This window comes from Callospermophilus lateralis, chromosome 15 (genome assembly GCF_048772815.1).
Source record: "Callospermophilus lateralis isolate mCalLat2 chromosome 15, mCalLat2.hap1, whole genome shotgun sequence".
Taxonomy (NCBI): domain Eukaryota; kingdom Metazoa; phylum Chordata; class Mammalia; order Rodentia; family Sciuridae; genus Callospermophilus; species Callospermophilus lateralis.
In genome coordinates this window covers 61,426,528-61,444,462 of record NC_135319.1, presented here as the reverse complement: position 1 = coordinate 61,444,462, position 17,935 = coordinate 61,426,528, and positions in this window count along the sequence as shown.

The following is a 17,935-nucleotide window of genomic DNA, read 5'->3' as shown; positions in this document are numbered from 1 at the left end:
TCTGTTTCTTGGTTAAACTAATACTTATTTTCTTAGCAGAGTTTTTAACGTATCTTCTTATGCATTAAATTTTTATTTTTATCTTTTGTTGCTGTTGTTGTTATGTGTTTTTCTTTTGAGATGGGGTCTTGCTAAGTCACCCAGGTTAGCCTTGAACTCTCAATCGTCTTGGCTCAGTCTATGAAGTAGGTGGGATTATAGGCATGTGCCACCATGTCTAGGTTATTTCCATCTTAACCCCATTTGGGTAGCTCTGAAGTAGAGCGCAGATAAACATTTATGAAATTGTATCTCTTCTCATCATGGTAGCTGAAATTTAAATTCTACTCATGTACAATTTGTTTATTTGTTAACAATATGTCAGTTTTTAAGTGCATAGATTGGTACTTTCAAAACATAGTCCTGGCAACTTTAATATCAGTTGGAAACTTTTCAAAAATGCCACTTCTCAGACCCCCCCTCAGATCTACTGAATTAGAAATTTTGGGAGTTGGATCCAGGAACCTAAGTTTCAAGATGTCCTTGGATTGGTTCTGATATAAGATAAAATGTAAGAGCTACTGCATCATAATATTAAACTTGCTCACCATTCTTGATAATGTTGAACTTCAATGGACCTCCTAGTCCCTGAGCCAAAACACGTGACTTAGGTGGCCAACTGTCCTGGTCTGCCTGTGATGAAAGAGTTTCCTAGGATGCAGGATTTTCAGCTACACCCCCGGGCAGTCCTTGACAAAATGAGAAAGTTGATCACCCTTTTCCAGTCTCTCTCTTCTCTGTATTTTATAGATGAGGAAATGGAAGTTAAAGGACTCAAAGTTAAAGGATATCACAGAGGAAGGACTTGCATGCAGAGCATTTACTTTAGAGATTGAACTCCTAACCCTCATGCTATACCACCTATTAAATTGGTGAGAATCTCATTGAGCTCCTGGCTGCTCTACGCAGAGGGTGACCAGCTGGAGCTTCCTTCTCAGAGCCCAGGCCCCAAGCTGTCTCCATCTGAGTGACCTGAACGAGATCTCTCTTTGGGAAGAAAAAAAGTACTTTTCATGGAGGTCAGAAAAAGAACAATCTCTTCTCCAACCTCCACAGATAGTATAATGTAGTGACAGTGACCTGGCTTTGAATTCTGGCTATACTTGCCAACCCTGTGACTTTGGGCAAATACCTCAGTTTTCTTTTCTAAAAAAAAAAAAAAAAAAAATATATATATATATATATATATATATATATATATATATATATATATTTGTTCATTTTAATTACACATGATAATAGGATGTATTTTTACATCATGCATAGAGTATAAATTCCCATTTTTGTGGTTGTCCATGATGTGGGTGACACTGGTCATGTATTCATATATGAAATATAGGAAAGTTATGGCTGATTCATTCTACTGTCTTTCTTATTCCTATCCCCTCTCCCTTCCCCCCCCACACCCTCCTGTCCAATTTGGTGACTCTCCACTCTTCCCCCTACCCCATACCTATTGTACCTCAGTTTCCTTATTTATAAAATGGAGATAAAGATAGTACCAGGACCAAAGAATTAAGTGCATGAATGCCTTAAGCACAGTTTGCCATATAACGAGCAGTCAATAAATGTAAATGAGAATAACAAGAGAGACTATTCTCATTTTTTCCATCCAGGTCTTGGCAAGCTCTCCTTTCTACTGACTGCAGCAGATGGCAAAAAAACTAGAGATGAGAGACTAGTGAGCAAGTACTATATGCTCTACGTGACATCTGATGCACAGTAGGTACCAAACACACACACACACACATACACACACACACACATACACACACACATATTTTAAACATTTAAAAAAAATTTTAGATGGACACAATATCTTTATATTATTTATTTATGTGGTGCTGAGGATCAAACCCAGTGCCTGACACATGCAAGGCAAGCACTCTACCACTGAGCCACAACTCCATCCCCCAAATATATTTTTGAATGAAGGAAATGCCTACTGCAAGTGGGCATAATATTAGGTTGCTGGGATACAGAGATAGACATGATAGGCCAGACCCTGTAAGAAATCATCTAATAAGAAACTCAGATTTTTTTTTTTTTTTTTTAAAGAAAGAAGGTAATAAGAGTCCAAAGGCCATCATAGTAGGAGTTGCTTAGTGTCTTGCCATTGCTGAGGCTGGCTTTGAACTCGAGATCTTCCTGTCTCAGCCTCCCAAGATGCTCACCAGGGTTTTGTAAATAAACAGATAAACATATTTTAATATGGGTCATCGGAGAGACTATTAGACCTGCACGTCCAGGCTAGGATGGGAAGGAATCTGTGTTCTCCCTTCCTCTCAACACATACATTCTCTGGGCACCAAAGAGCGGGGTCTTCTGGTACCAATGTGGATGACTGGAAGGAAATAAGACAGGAGGGTGAATGGTCTTGTTCTCAGCTTTGGGGGAATTCTGGTATTCAGTTTTGTTCTCTAACACCAAGTTCAAGCTTCTGCAAAGACTGGGTGTTCCCCCAGCACTTCAGACAGACTGGCAGGGCAGTGACACAGACAGCCAGAATTGTAAACAGGCTTCTCAATTGTTTTTGAGGCTTGCTGTTCTCCAGCCCTTTGCCCTGAGGGGCTCTGGAGCCTGGGGTGTGCAGGCCTGGTATTATCTATGTGGACCAAAATAGACTCCCTGTTGTGGAAAGCTAGGCCACAAAGGGGACAGCAAGTCAGCTCTATGGGTGTGTACTCCTTGGTGCATTTCTACCCCTCAAGTGGAGAGTGGATAGTTCTGTTTCCCACAAAGCTAAACTCAGACAAAACTGCATGTAAACAAATTCATTTTCCCAGATCACTGTCTTTCATCATCTAACAATTAGATTGCAATTTATTGGTTTCTACAATTAGATTAAAGCAGTCGGTAGGCAATCATTCTCATTAATATATCTGCCAAAAAAGAAAGCCTCCAAGTTGGTTTGAATTACAAATCATTCAAAATTTAATACTCACATCTTCTCTCTAATCTCCCTTTTCTAATTCTATTGAATTCTGTTCTTTATATAAGATTTATTCATCCTGGTCAGACGCTCTACAGACTAAACCAGAATATATTAAGATATATGACTCCGAAGCGGACTTAAACTTGTTTTCTTGCTTAGATTTATAAGAAAGTCAATTTCAGTTCAATTGAGTTTATTTCAATAGTTACTTTTTTTTTTCTTCCCTGGGGAGATCAAGTGGGTTTCAATTGCAGAGAAGTAACCAGACGTAGTCTCTTTCATTACAGAAGCAAAAGGTTATTAAAATTAAAGCATTTATGACTGGGTGAATTGATCTCTGAGAACAATCCAATACTCTTAAGCAACAATTTGTGAGTGATTCTTTTGACCTTGCCCATCTACAATAGCTAGCAAATAAAATAGTTTGAGGAAATATACTGAGCATAAATATGTCCAGAAAAGGGAGGCTGGATGATTGAGTTTTAATTCCAGATCTAGCCTTGTAAGAGAACCTTAAGAAATCTACTAGCTGGGGAATGAAATTGACCAAATTAAATTGTTATATATTGTGCATGTTCAAATATGTAACAATGAAGTTCATTAGTATGTATAGTTATGATGCATCCGTTAAAAAAGAAGAAGAAGAAAAAGGCAGACTGCTATTATCTCTAGAGCTCTACTTTCTCACTTGTAAGTGGAGAATGAAAATTTCTCAAAGTTGATTAGTGGCTGCTAAGGGCTGCAATAGAAAGAGAATGAGGAGAGCCTACTAATGGGAAGGAGGTTTCTCTTTTGGGTAATGAAATGTTCTGGAATGAGATAGGGATGATGGTTAGACACTTTGCAAATATACTAAAAAATAAAAAACAAAAACCCCTGAATTGTACACCTTAAAATGGTGAATTTTATGGTATTGTTACCGCTGTTTACTGGTGACAGTCCTTGCGTCCCCGAATGTTGAAGATAACACCAGAGAAGCATGCTGAGGCAAGTGTAGAGTGGACAGTGGAAGGCTTTATTAAAGGACAGCAGAAAAGACTTCTCCCTGGAGGAAGAAGGGGACCAGAAAGGTGGAATCCGTGGAAGGGGGAGGTCTTCCCTTTTTTATAGCTAAGGTCTTCTTTTAGTCCTCCCACATTCCGGTCCTTTGTTTTCCTTTACCCTGCAGTGATGGAATGCAGGTGGGAAGGCCAAAAGGTGGGAGGTAGGTGGATTGGAGGAGTAATCTGGGCAGGAAGGGTCTGGGGTGGTTTGATTAGCACCTCTCTGTTTGCTGGGAGCTACTTCATTAACAGTTCCTTAGGATGGCTCCTGGGCCTTGGGGACATTAACATTTCAGTTTCCCCAAGTGCTGCTCTGGTCTATCTCCATTAGATAATGGTCTCCATTTTCTTTATCTTACTCGATATTGGACCCAGTTTATCTAACTACCCTAACTACCTAGCTTTAAATCTGGCTTTAGTATGTGAATCACATCTCAATTTTTAAAGAAGCGGGTGCTACTTCACCGGGCTATGATTAACAGGCAGAGAGAAAACATCCACAAAAGTCTGCAAAACTATGTCATTTTTAGTGAAGATAAGTTGTATTAGTGGAGAGGTTTTGTTTTCTTGTTTTTGTTTGTTTGGGATTTGTTTGGTTGCAAGTAAAAGAAAACTGAGAATATACTGATTCCTATAAGGAAACTATAAGGGGCAGGACCTTAGAACAGGAGATACCAACCAGACCAAAATTCTCTCCCTTCTTCATCTTGGCTTTTCTGAATATTACCTTCATTCCCTTCTGACAGGCAACTTCTATTTGTCACCAGAGAAGGGCCAGAGTATTTGATTTTTTTGACCTGAAGTTCAAAGTTCCTGTGGAATAGCTCCAGCTGGTCAGGTTTGGATCCAACATTCAAGCTTACCCTGTTACAGTGGCTCAGGAGATGTCTTCTGTAAGAAGAGTGTCAGGTCCTCTAGAATCACAGTGGCAGAGAATAACTTCCCCAAAGAGATAGGCAGAGCAGAGAGATAGGCTGAGCAAAGCTCCAGTAACATCAAACACCTAGATCTAACCCCGAGAGCTTCTAATTGAATGGATCTGGGACTCAAGCCACCGATATTATTCTAAGGCTCACCAGGTAATCTTGAAGTTTGGTCAAGATCAGGATCATAAACTCAGATGTAATTATCTTTCTTACACAGGGATTGTGAATGAAATACGGATATGGAAAGTTATTGTCAACTAATGTGTTATAAAGTTTAATGATGGTGGTGATGATGCTGATAATGATGAAGATATTTCCTGTATGCTTCCTGGGTACCAGGCACTATGCTAAGCATTTTATGAGTATAATTTCATTTAATCTTCAACAACATTAGCCTGCTAGTATTATTTTCCTTTTCCTTGACTATAATATGTCATCAGCTAAAGACTATCAATTTAATAACAGTTTATTAGAGAGGGTCTGTTGTTAATTAACAGGAAAATATGAAGATTTTATCAGTTCTCCAGAGACAAAGATTTGCTTTACTTAGAATAAATTTAAATTTATAGTTACTTATGATGAAGTACAAATAAGCATGTGTGGTGCTATCAATGTAAACAACTCATTCGATGTGATGTCAAATGAACAAATATAACCTTCTAATTTCACTTCCATTCACATAGAATAATTGGTTATGTCTCACACTAGGGTAACATACTGAGCTAGAAGTCCAGAAGCAGAAAATTTGTTTAGATACAATCCATTTTAGCAATAATAAAATATAAAAGCATCAGGGATGAAATTCTTTGAATTTTCAGAGAAGGCTTTAAATAGTCTGTCATATGGCCAACCCAGTACCCCACAGCTAGAGTTTTCCAGAAGCTCCCCTATTGACAAATTTCCATACACAAACTCTCTTTGACACAAACAAAGCAGTCTGTCAGAATAAAATCTTGCCAGCTCTACCTGCTGCCAGCACTTGGAAATAGTCCATGAGGGTTACAAAGGAAGGGACACTGAGCTTTCAAGACCTAAGGCATCCCTAGACTACATTTGGTACGACTCTCGATACAATGTAGGAACTGGTGTTAAAGTATTTTGAAACAAATACAGTAACTGAAAATTCAGAGCCCATAGCAAATAAATACCTTTTTTTGGGGGGGGGGCGGAATGTCAAGTCAATTAAGAAAGAAAATAGCAGAGACTGCAAAAAACAAGGATGGACGTGAACAGTTGGATCAGTTTCAAGCTTTAAGCAGGCCATCGTCAAATGGTTAGCATGACCAAATTTATCCGACACTATTTGGATCTTTTCTTTCTTTTAAAGTATTATTTAGTTGCAAGAAAATTAAATGCTGATTTTTTTTAATAGAAAGAAAGCAACAAAGAACAATTCATAAATAAAAAAGAGTAAACATCCCCATTTATTTATCCCTACCCCATTCCACTGAGAGAGGCAGTTTGATATACTTTTCTAGAATATACGTGTCTAAAAACCACTTTTCTTCACCAAAGTTGAATCATATTTGTGTAGTTTTTTTAATATTTATTTTTTAGTTGGACACAATATCTTTATTTATTTATTTTTATGTGGTGCTGAGGATCGAACCCAGGGGCTCACATGTGCTAGGCGAGCACTCTACCGCTGAGCCACAACCCCAGCCACCCCCCCCTTTTTTAAACTTTTATTTATTTATTTTTATGTGGAGATGAGGATCGAACCCAGGGCCTCACACTTGCAAGGCGAGCGCTCTACCGCTGAGCCATAACCCCAGCCCCATATTTGTGTAGTTTTTATCTTCAGCTTTTCCATTTACAATATAAAATGACCATCTTATATTATTTTAACCAGAAGGTGAACTAAACAATTCACTGTAAGCACTTTGGATAGCTTTTGTAGCTCCAAATGTTCATGTGGCATTATAGAAATGTTCTTAATTGCACTACCAGCTTTAGTAAAACTCTATAAATCAAACCCAAAGTTACCAGAGAAGTTGGCAAAATCTTTGGTCTTCTCTGCTGGTCCAGAGAAACCTTGGTTTGTGGTTTTTTCCCTCTCCCAGGTTAAAACATGTGTGTGGTGCTGTGTGGCAACACCCTCCCCAGTCCCCCTCACCTCAAGTCAGCACTGTGCTGGGTAAACTGGCTGAATAGGGTGAGCAGGATCCCTGATTTGTAGGTTTGCAGATTTACTGGCTGGTTTCAAGTGTCAACAGGTTAACAATTGGTTCACCTGATTCTGGAATATTTAGCAACTGGCTTTAAGTTGCTCTAAAACATCAGGCTTTTTGATGATCAATTCTAGCATGTGTAGGACACTTTCATTTTACTATAACCCTATTGCAGGCTGGTTTCAAAAATATTAGTCATTGGACCTAAAGGAAAGATGAGAATAAATGGAACAAATAAGCAAGGGCCAAAAATGGGAAGGAGACAGTGAATGGGAGGAGCACCCCTCTAGTATTTCTTCACTAACTTGGAATTTCTAGCAAATAACTTCCAAGTACAAAGAGGTTCTTCTGTAGACCTATAGGTATCAATATTATTATGTTCACATTCTTCCCTCTCCCAGATTAAAATAAAGTCACCCACAAGTCTGGTTTTATGTTACATTAACATCTATTAGGTGTTCTTTGCAATTTTCCCTTTCACAGCTGCTAAATCGCTTATGCCTTCCATATTTTCTCCTGCATAATGATTTTTGTGGAAGTGAATATAGTAAGCATTTTAAAATTGTACCACTTGTAACAATAAGATAATGGAACTTTAGAAATCCAATCGTGTATCTGGAAAGATAGAAAAACCATGTCATTATTTCTTAGGAAACCACATAGTCATTCTCCGGATGCCATTACTCCAAATATTTAGGAGATCTTTTTGAATTTTCTTCTGTATAAGGTTATGAGGTATGGATGAAAATTGGTTATGTTGTCCTTGTCAAAGGATGAAATTACAATTTAAAGATCTTAGTTAGTTTTATTGTGATTCTAGAATCAGGCAACACTTCATTCCATAAAACAGAATTACATTCTAATGGGCTAAGCAGAAGAGGTTGGTTTTATAGAAAGGTTCAAGGAAAGGCAGAAGCAAAAACAGAAAGCAGATTGATTCTTCCAAAGTTACTTTACTTGTAAAGTGGGGACAGGGTGTCTTAAACAATAGAATAATAGCTGCTTGACACCAAATTGCTTCAGCTATTCTTTTATTCTTTTCTTTTTTTTTTAATAAGGATGAAGGCAGAGGGAAGTTCAGTTTCATGCCAATAGAAACTGGCCTGTTTGGGAAATTTGGCTGTTCTCTCTAATCCTGATTTCTTAGAAATTTGATAGTTTATCTCTTGGTGATGTGGAACTTTGGCATGAGTGACTCCATTTTGATTGATAGCCTAGTCACTTAGGGCCTAATGCAGGATCTTACTACAAAGCAATGACCTGCTGTAACTTTTATTTAATATTCCATGATACTACTTCATATTTTTAAAAATTATAAATACAACCTCTGATACATGGTCTAAGAGCATTGGATTTGTAATCAGAGAATGTGGATTCAAGCTTAGCCTCTGTCACCTACTGGTTTTGTAACTTTGTATGTCTCTTTTCTTCTCCTAGCCTCATCTTCTTTCTGTTTGATTTGAGAATAAAAGTACCAACTCCAGAGTTGTCTGAAGTCACATGAAATAAGGTATGCTTATAATACCTTGTGAAATGAAACACATTATTTAAATGTAAGTTATCATTGGTCCATCTTGATTAGAATAGGCTTGACAATTGTATTTGGAAAGGTCAGATGAACTCACTGAAACCCTAAATGTTCTGTTATTGATAAAGTATCTGTGGTATAATAAGAAATATGATTGGTCTTTGTCCCTGGTTTTCTTGCTCAGAGGTCCTAAAAACCTTGGAATTTCCTGACAGAAGTACCTATTTTTATTTATTTATTCAGTTAGTTAGTTAGTTAGTTATAGATGGACACAATACTTTTATTTTGTTTATTTATTTTTATGTGGTGCTGAGGATCGAATCTAGTGCCTCACATGTGCAAGGCAAGTGCTCTGCCACTGAGCCACAACCCCAGCCTGAGAAGTATCTATTTTTAATTCACTAAGAGAGTCTTTTGAGCATACCTGAGTTTATGCAAATGAGGTGATTTAGGATTGGGCTTCTAGACAGCGTCTGTCTGGGGCCATTTGCCAGAAAGACAAAATGCTTAGAAGGTGGAAATTTTCCACCCCGTTCACTGATGACTAGGTAGAGGTGAGTACCAGAAGTTAAACTGCAAGAAAACTCTGACGAGGAGATCTGATGAGCTTCCAGATTGGCAAGAGCATTGAGTCATGGGAGTGTGGCAAGCCTGGAGAGGCAGAGGAGCTGTTAAATCAAAATTCTTGAGACCAAGCGATCTCTGAAGCAAAAGAAATCAATAAAAGTTGCTGCATGATCTGGGGGTGTGACTCAGTGTACAGCATGTGCCCATGCCCTGGGTTTAATCCCACCACCCAAAATAAAGAAATAAGTAAATAAAAATAAAAGCTGTTACTGATGCTAACCAGGAAAAGGACCAGGTTCTAGGACAAGTTCCAACTACCAACAACAGGGCTAGTCGGCAGTTAGAAATATGCCCACCAAACCTAAGAGCCAAGAGTATTTTTATAACAAAATTTGGGGAAGGAAAGGATAAATTGATTGCATTGAATCTACATTGGCTATAGATAAGAGGGACAGGATAACAAAAAGCAGAAAATATTTTGGGATAGGAGTGCAGTCCATAAGGAAAAGTTACTTGTTGCTTCTGGATTGACTGGGGTTAATGGCCTGGAAAGTTTGTACCTAAACAAAATACAGTGGGATTTAAGGCAAGTTTTCAACATTCATTCAGGAATGTGAAACAGTCTTTTGTTGGTTTGGCCCCAAACCGTTAGCTGATTAGCTTCCCTTAAGTCTTTCCCTTCCATCCTCTGGCCCTTATACTTAGCCATATACATTTTTTCCATCTGGCTGTTCCTGACTGTATTATAAACCAGTAATAGTTCTGTGAGCTAAGCTAACAGATTGTCAGTCCTGAGGAGGGGGAACCCCTACTTTATATCTGGTTGGTTGGAAGAACAGGAGGCCTGGACTTGCAATTGGCACTGAAGTGGGGGCCATCTTGTGGAGCTGAGCCCTCTCAATAGTGGGGTCTGATGCTTGCTCCAGGTACATAGTACCAGGATTGAATTACGTTGTTGGATACCCAACTGCTCTCTAGAGAATTGGTTGGTGTGGGAAACACACACACACACACACACACACACACACACACACACACACATGAACACGCACACACACACATTTGGTATTACCTAAAAGGATTCGGGGCATACAGACCCTGGAACCTTCTGGGAGTTGGATGGAGAGAAGTTATATCCTGTGCTAATGCCCTTCTCACTGACATTCTTGTTGCTTCCTGGCTCTCTGCTTCCCACGCCCACTCCACTGGATGAAAGTAAGGATGGCTAAATGCAGTGCATTTATGAAAATGAAATTTGAAAAGATCCTGGCTGGGCTTTTGACAAGTACATCCTCTCTCCCTCCCAGCAGCCTGGGTCAGCCAACCCTCCTCCTTTTAAATGGCCAACTTAGACCGATGCTTTTCTTGACATTTTAAGACAGCCTTGATCTGTGCGGCAGGACCATCCATTCCAGAACGGAGCACAGAGTCTGAGGATGTGGTTCTGCTGTAGTTCAGGATTACGAGTGAGAAATGAATCCCAACCCCCACAAAGGCATCTGCCTGGCCAAGCTAATCCTGAACACACCACCCCCATCCACTGGGTCACATGAATTAAACAGTTAGCCAGGGTATCCCAAGTTCCTTGCTATAAAACTAATTCTTTGTGGTCTGCTGGAACAGTAACTGAAGCCTGTCATTTGCCATATTCCAATTTGAAAGTATTCTCTCCTTTTATTTTTCACCTTACTTAAAAAACAAATAGCACCTACTTACATATTCCAGTGATGACTATCCCACATACATTGTACTAAATAAATAGACCAACATATTTATCTGATCTATGCGTCTGACCATGATATTCTGCTTCACCATAATCAGATGCAACAGGGCCAAGTGATCATGAATTGAGATCTATGAAACCATGAGCCAAAATAAACATTCCCACCAGTAATGGAAAACTGTCTAACACATTGGTAAAAGAATTAGTTGACATTTGATAATTTTCCATGTTTTGAATGAACATTTTTGGTTGTAAGTCTAATTAAAAACAGTTCTATCCCAAGAGTGTCAAAGTCTATTATCACCTTTTGAGTCTATCAAAACCTCTATGGCCTTTGGTGTCTCATTCATTTGGCTATAATTGCAACAAAGGGATTTCACAGTCTCCAGACAGGTTTATCAGCCTGGGGTGTTATATGTTACACCTCAAGGCAAATAGTTGTTTGTCATTATGTTTTATGTTAGCTTCTTGGGCTAGAGACAGAAGTTATGTAGGGAAATAGATTACACCGTCAAATATATATAGAAAATTCTGGGTTAAAGAACCATCAAAATGCAACATCAATAGTTTGATGGGTGATTGACCTAAACATAGAAACTAGTATTAGCAATCCTCTAGAAGAAAGATAGGAGATATTTTCATAGCCTTAAGGTAGACAAAGATTGCTTAGCAGAACATCCCAAAAAATTGACAAAGTTGTTTTCAACTACATTAGAAACATCAATTAATTAAAAGTTTTTTTTTTTAAAAAATGGGCAAGTGAAAGGAAAACTTCATAAACTTCAAGATGATATTCACAGTACATATATCTGACAAAGGATTTATGTTCAGAATGTATAGATAACTTCTAGCCAGTTGCAAGAGGCACACTTAGAATTCCCAGCTACTCGGGAGCCTGAGGCAGGAGGATCCTAAATTCATGGCCAGCCTCACAACTTAGTGAAACCCTGTCTCAAAATAAAAAGGGCTGGGGATGATATAGCTCAGTGATAGAGCACTCCTGGTTTCAATCCCAAATACAGGAAGGGGTGAGAAACCTTTTAAAAGTTAATAACAAAAAAGCAAATAAAAAGACAAAACTAAAAAAGATAAGGCAAAAGGCTTGAGTGGCTTTATGTAAAAAGACATATAAATGAACAATAAGTACATGAAAAGGTGGTTAACATCATCAGTAATCACAGAAATGCAAATTAAAATCATAACAAGGTATTATTTCACATCAACTACAATGATTAAAAGAAAAAATTTCGTAGGTGAAGATATGGACCAGCTGTGATACACTGCAGGTAGGAATATAAAAAGGTACAGCACTTTGGGAAATAGTTCCCCACTAAACAAGTAGCTAGTAGAAGTGTTAATTCCACTCTTAGTGGATTCAAAATATAATCCTAGTGAATTTTCATTATGCCAATAGAAGAAACTAGTATTTACTATATAATACCATATATGTAAAGTACAAGAACAGTTGAAACTGAGCTCTAATAAGAAGCACATAGAATAATGCATGCCCCTGGGAAAGAGCTAAGGGTAATTGGAAAAGGGCATGAGAGAACTCTTTGGAGTAATGGACATGTTTTCTCTCTTAATTTGCATGATGGTAAGTAATAGAAGCATATACTTTTTAGTAACTTTAATTTTGATATAATTTTCAATTTATAGAAAAGTCACAAAGCTAGGACAAGAAACCTCTTCATTCCTTTTACCCAAGTTCACTATCTGTTGAGTATATACATTTGTTGAAACTGTATGCTTAGTATCTGGGTAATTTATTGGATTTAAATATTACCTTACTGAAGGAGAAGGGGTTAGGTTATTTTACTAAAAGTCACAGAATTTGTTATCTCCAAAATAATTTTGTGTATACTTTATTTAATACTTCCTATTATTTTTTTGGATGTAAAACCTAGTTTTCAATGAAAACCTCTGTGCCCATGATCTGGAGCCCCAAGACTCCAGGACAGTGATTCTCAGTCCTGACTGTACAGTGGAATCACTTTGGCAATTTTTAGCTCCCTGGACCCACCCACCCACACACAACTGAAGTCCAGGCTGCATGGCAGACTAAATAAAATAGGTTCTCTTGATGGAATAGAGAGGAGCTAATCTACTTAAATTTCAGGTAATTCTAATGTGCAGCCCTGGTTGAGAACTAGTTTTTTTGTTTTGTTTTATTCTGTTTTGTTTTGTTTGTTTGAGAACCAGTTTTATGGACAACTCATTTCTCCTTTAAGATCTCTACTTTTCAAATTAGACAATATCTCACTTTGATTAAATATTAATACCAAGTCCAACGATAGGTGACCTTGCTCAGAAGATATCTGTGCTGGAAGAAGAGGTCTGTCTTACCAGCTTGTGCCCGCCCAGCTGGTTCTCTGACTTTAGGACTCAGATCTCCACTCCTGCTAGAGTTTCCTTCAGGTGCTGCCCTTCCTGGACCAGGTGCCCAAGGAGACCCAGGTGTTTGCCTATTTTCTTCTAACCCAGATCTAAATTATTAAATGATCTGATTGGTTGCCCAGCCGCCTGTCATGTGACGAGCATCCAATAAAAACAAGTCTTAGTTCCCTGAGGTTGTTGGGTTCCCATCCTGTACTTTCTCAAGCTATTTGACTTTCCTCTGTTTCCAGAACTGTCTCTGATCTCAACTCCTGGGGTTTTTCCTCATTCCTGATCACAGTCTCAAATGGACTCCTAGCATCTGGCAGCTGATATTGCTCCTTTGGCCCAGCCATTGACTCCAAATGGGACTGCCCTGCATCCATCTTTCACAATGTTTCCTCTCTCTGGCACTAACACCTTCCAACCCAAACCAGGACCCGTTTCTTGTGCCAGTCAGGTGAGCCTCATTTTAAGAAAGAGAAGGGGGCCATTTCTCCCTGCATCTAACTCCTTGGTCTCAGCTAAACATGCAGTTTGATTCTGACTACTCTGATGTGGCTGGTCTCACCCTCTGACCTGGCCTGGCCAGCTTGGTCTGTTGGACATAACAGTGAATTAGAATTAAATGAAGGAAAGTGCCTGGATGCACACGAGGCTGACGCTGTTGTATTAGGTTTCTGTGTGCTTCTGAGGGGGCTGGTGTCTGCCTGGAATTCCATTCCGCTGACCATGTGGTGCATTCTCGGTGCAGGCAGTTGGATGAAGTGTGTATCATAAAATACAGCTGCTCAGCCCTCAGAACTCCAAGGGCCCTCTCCTGTCCTCCACTTCCCGTGGCCCCTGGCTCAGACCTGCACTTCCTGGCCTGGCCATAGCTTTGATCCTGGATTTATCTTTGTGTCTATTCATGGTTTGTATTTGTCTCCAGCTTCAAACCCATGGCATAGATCCCTCCAAGGGGATGGAGAGGGCAAATTCCAGACATCAGGTTCATGGACATCTGTTGTTTTTGTCTGCCCAGCCTCTACTCCCCTCTTCCATTAGCAGCATCCAATGTCTACTTTAGGGAACCAATGCTCACCTCCAACCAGAGGTTGCACAGATCTGTCACATATGTAGAGTGTCCTTCCCTTAACCAAGGTGTGGGCAAAAGTCCAAACCTAACTCATTCAGATCCTCTCTCATCAAGTTGAGTGAACAGAGAAGCACATTTTAAAATGGCTAAAAATAGTTAAACCTACTTATCTTGAAGGTCATGCTCATTTTGGGCTTCTGTACTTCTAATTCCTGCCATTTACTAAGCTTCCTTTCATTTTTTACAACGTTTTCTTTAATTCTCAGACCCCTCTATTTTTCTTTTTTTAAAATAATACTAAAAACTGATTCTATTCACTACCAATAGATAAAATTAGTTTACAGCAAAAATTTTCTTTTCTTAGGACTAAAAAATTTATTTTATAAGGGGAATTTGCATCACAAGATTGCATTAAAGGGCGGTAGAGCAGAATTAGACCAGAGATCTTTCTGGAAAACCCTCATATTGTGTACATGAGAAAACACAGACCTTGGAAATTTAGGCAATATGCAATGCTCTGGATATCTGCCTGCAGATTTTATATTGGGGGAGAGGCTATTATCCATTCCTGAGTGGATAGAAGAGGAGGAGCCAATACTTAACATTTGGAGTCCCCCTTTACATATTAAAATTAATTTAAGTTAATTTAATCTCGTGTAACAAAATTAAATTTTCCTGAAAACCACTATGCAGAACTTCAACTTTTGCTAGAATATTTTTTAAAGAAGTGCTTCATGGTTTACATTTGGTAATTGAAAATAATAAAATATGCTCAGATACTTCAGTTTTCCATAAAATTCTTCTGTTACTGAAGAATAAAATATCCTCTTTTGTGATTCTGAAAGAGCTATTGTAATTATGAGCATCCATTTTTCTATTGTAATTATGAGCACGCACATGTGTTTTTGGGGATTGAATGCAGGGGAACTCTACCTCTAAGCTATATATATACCCAGCCCTTCTCATTTTGTTTGGGGACTGAGTCTCACTAAGTTACCCACACTGGCCTGGAACTTGAAATCCTCCTGCCTGAGTCTCCCATGCAATTCACAATTGCATGCATGATATGCAATTGAAGGGGTTTTTACATAAGGAAAAGAGTGTCGAGGCTTTGTGGTCCTACAGATTGTGTTTATAATTCATATAATCCTAGCCAAGGCAAGGGCTTCACATCTCTGAGCCCCAGTTTCCTCATTTGTAAAACAGTGAGCCAGGAAAACCTGTCTTTTTGCGTCCTGGGGCAGGTTAGATGAGAAGTGTTAACCACCTCCTGCTTAGAGACTGCTACATGTAGACTCCAAGCTTTGTTGAATGAAACATTTGTGTAATTACCTCTCAGGTCCACTTAGCTCTCCTGAAATGCTACTTTAAAATCATGGAGTAGGCAGATATGTAAAACTGTCCCTGCAACTTAATCATCAAAAATTCTCCTGACAAAATACATTTTGGGGTATTTGGTCCAGGAACACTGCCAGTGATTTTGCAAGCATCTCTCTCCAGCAAAAACAAGGTCTTTATTCAGTAGAACCTCTCATTCCTTTGGCTTCTCTTCTGCTTTAGATCGCTCTGACTTCTGCAGACAGTTAAGTTCAATGTGGAAGAGACAGGGGTCCAAGCTCTCAACCCACCATTTTACTGAGGAGGAAACTGAGATACAAGAGAGGTAAAGCATGCAGGCTGGAATTAATGTGATGCTAATAGGAGAAGAAAAAGACTTTTCTGTGCTTGTACTCCCACTGCCTGGGTATTGAGGACTTATGACAAATCAAAGAATAAGCTCCCTGGATAAAGAAATGATAGAGAAGCTTGTCTCATTTCAGGCAAATATTTAGCCCATGAAAACTATGAAAAACACAAGAACGAGGTAGCTGAGGATGAGTGATTGGAATGTAGGCTGTTAGCTCCAGACAGCAAAAGCCACAACCAGCGAGTCTGACCAGGGTGGTTTTTTTTTTTTTCCCATCTCACCTCACTTATTCTGTTTCCTCTAATGAATGCATTTTGTATCTGTGTAAAATGGAATGAGAAAGAAAAGAAATTTAAAACAACAATGCTGTGATTATTGTCCAAATCAACTGTCAATGTTTACTTGACATCAGACACTTAGAAAAGTCTGGTTCATGAAGACACTTAATAAATATGGAAGAGGAGAGAGAGAGAGAGATAGATAGAGAGAGAGAGAGAGAGAGAGAGAGAGAAACTGAGAAACCATAGGAGCAAATCAAGTCGCTTGTTAATTTTATGTTTTAATTATGGGTTATAGATCTGGCAGGAGCCACAAATGTTGGGTTCAATTCCAACATTTTACAGGGGAGAAACTGAGGCCATAGGGAAGTCACTTGTTTAAGACACAGGTTGGCGGCAGCTCTGTAATTTTCTTACTTCCCTGCAAGTTGTCATTCTGCACTTCTTCCTGCGAATTCACTTTTCATGAATACACAGCTGATTTACTAAATGAATAGGGGTTTTCCCCTAAGTTTGCTCTACCACTTTTAGCATTCTTTGAATCATTCCTACAGCATATATTTACTTCATGGTGCTATTCTAAGCAGTAAACAAAACAAACCATGATTATGCCTTCAGGGAGGTTACATTCTAGTGGGAGAAGGACTGACAATATAAAAAAGGTAACTATATAATATGGTCAAATCGTCATGGAGTGTTCAAATAAAGGAAGATAAATATGATGTGGATGCACTTCTAGGTATCAAGGGAAATGATAACATGAACGTATAAAAACTTCTTCACAAATGTTCTCAACAGCATTATTCATAACAGCCAGAAGTGGAACCACTCAAATGTCCATCTACGGATGAACGGAGAGAGAAAATGTGGTACATCCATACAATGGAATTATATCAAGCAATAAGAGGCAATAAAGTACTGATATAAGCCTAGACAAGTATGAATCTTGGGACTTTACAGTAAGGGAAAACAGCCAGTCACAAAGAACTATATATCTGTTAATTCCATTTATATGAAAATTGACATATATATGAAAAAATATGAGGATAGACAAATATAGAGAGATTAAAAATAGATTAGTGGTTGGTTGGGGTTGAGGGACTGGTATTGGTGGTGGTGGGGGGGTGATCAGTACAAGGTACAGAGTTTGTTTTAGGGATAATGACAACGTTCTATAGCCAAGAGGGGTGATGGTGCTCAACTCTGTCAGTCTACTAAAAGTCACGGAATTGCACACTTTAAATGAGTGAATTGTAGGGTATGTGGATTATATACCAATAAAGCTGTTTTCAGAAGTTGCTGCTACTATTTTGTGAAGGGTGCTCAAGGAAGATCTCAACAAGAAAGGCACAATTGAGGAGGACTATAGGAAACAAAGGAGTCTATTGGTGCCTGGGCGAAGAACATTCTAGGCAGAGGAGATAGCACATGCAAAGGCCCTGTGGTGAATAAAATATTGAGATACCAAAGGAACAGCAAGAAGGTCACATAATTGTAGAGTAAGAGGGAAGTGGAAGAAGGGGAGGATCCAGAGTTAATGGAATAGTGTGGGGATGTGTCTGTGGGGTTTGCAGATCACTGAAG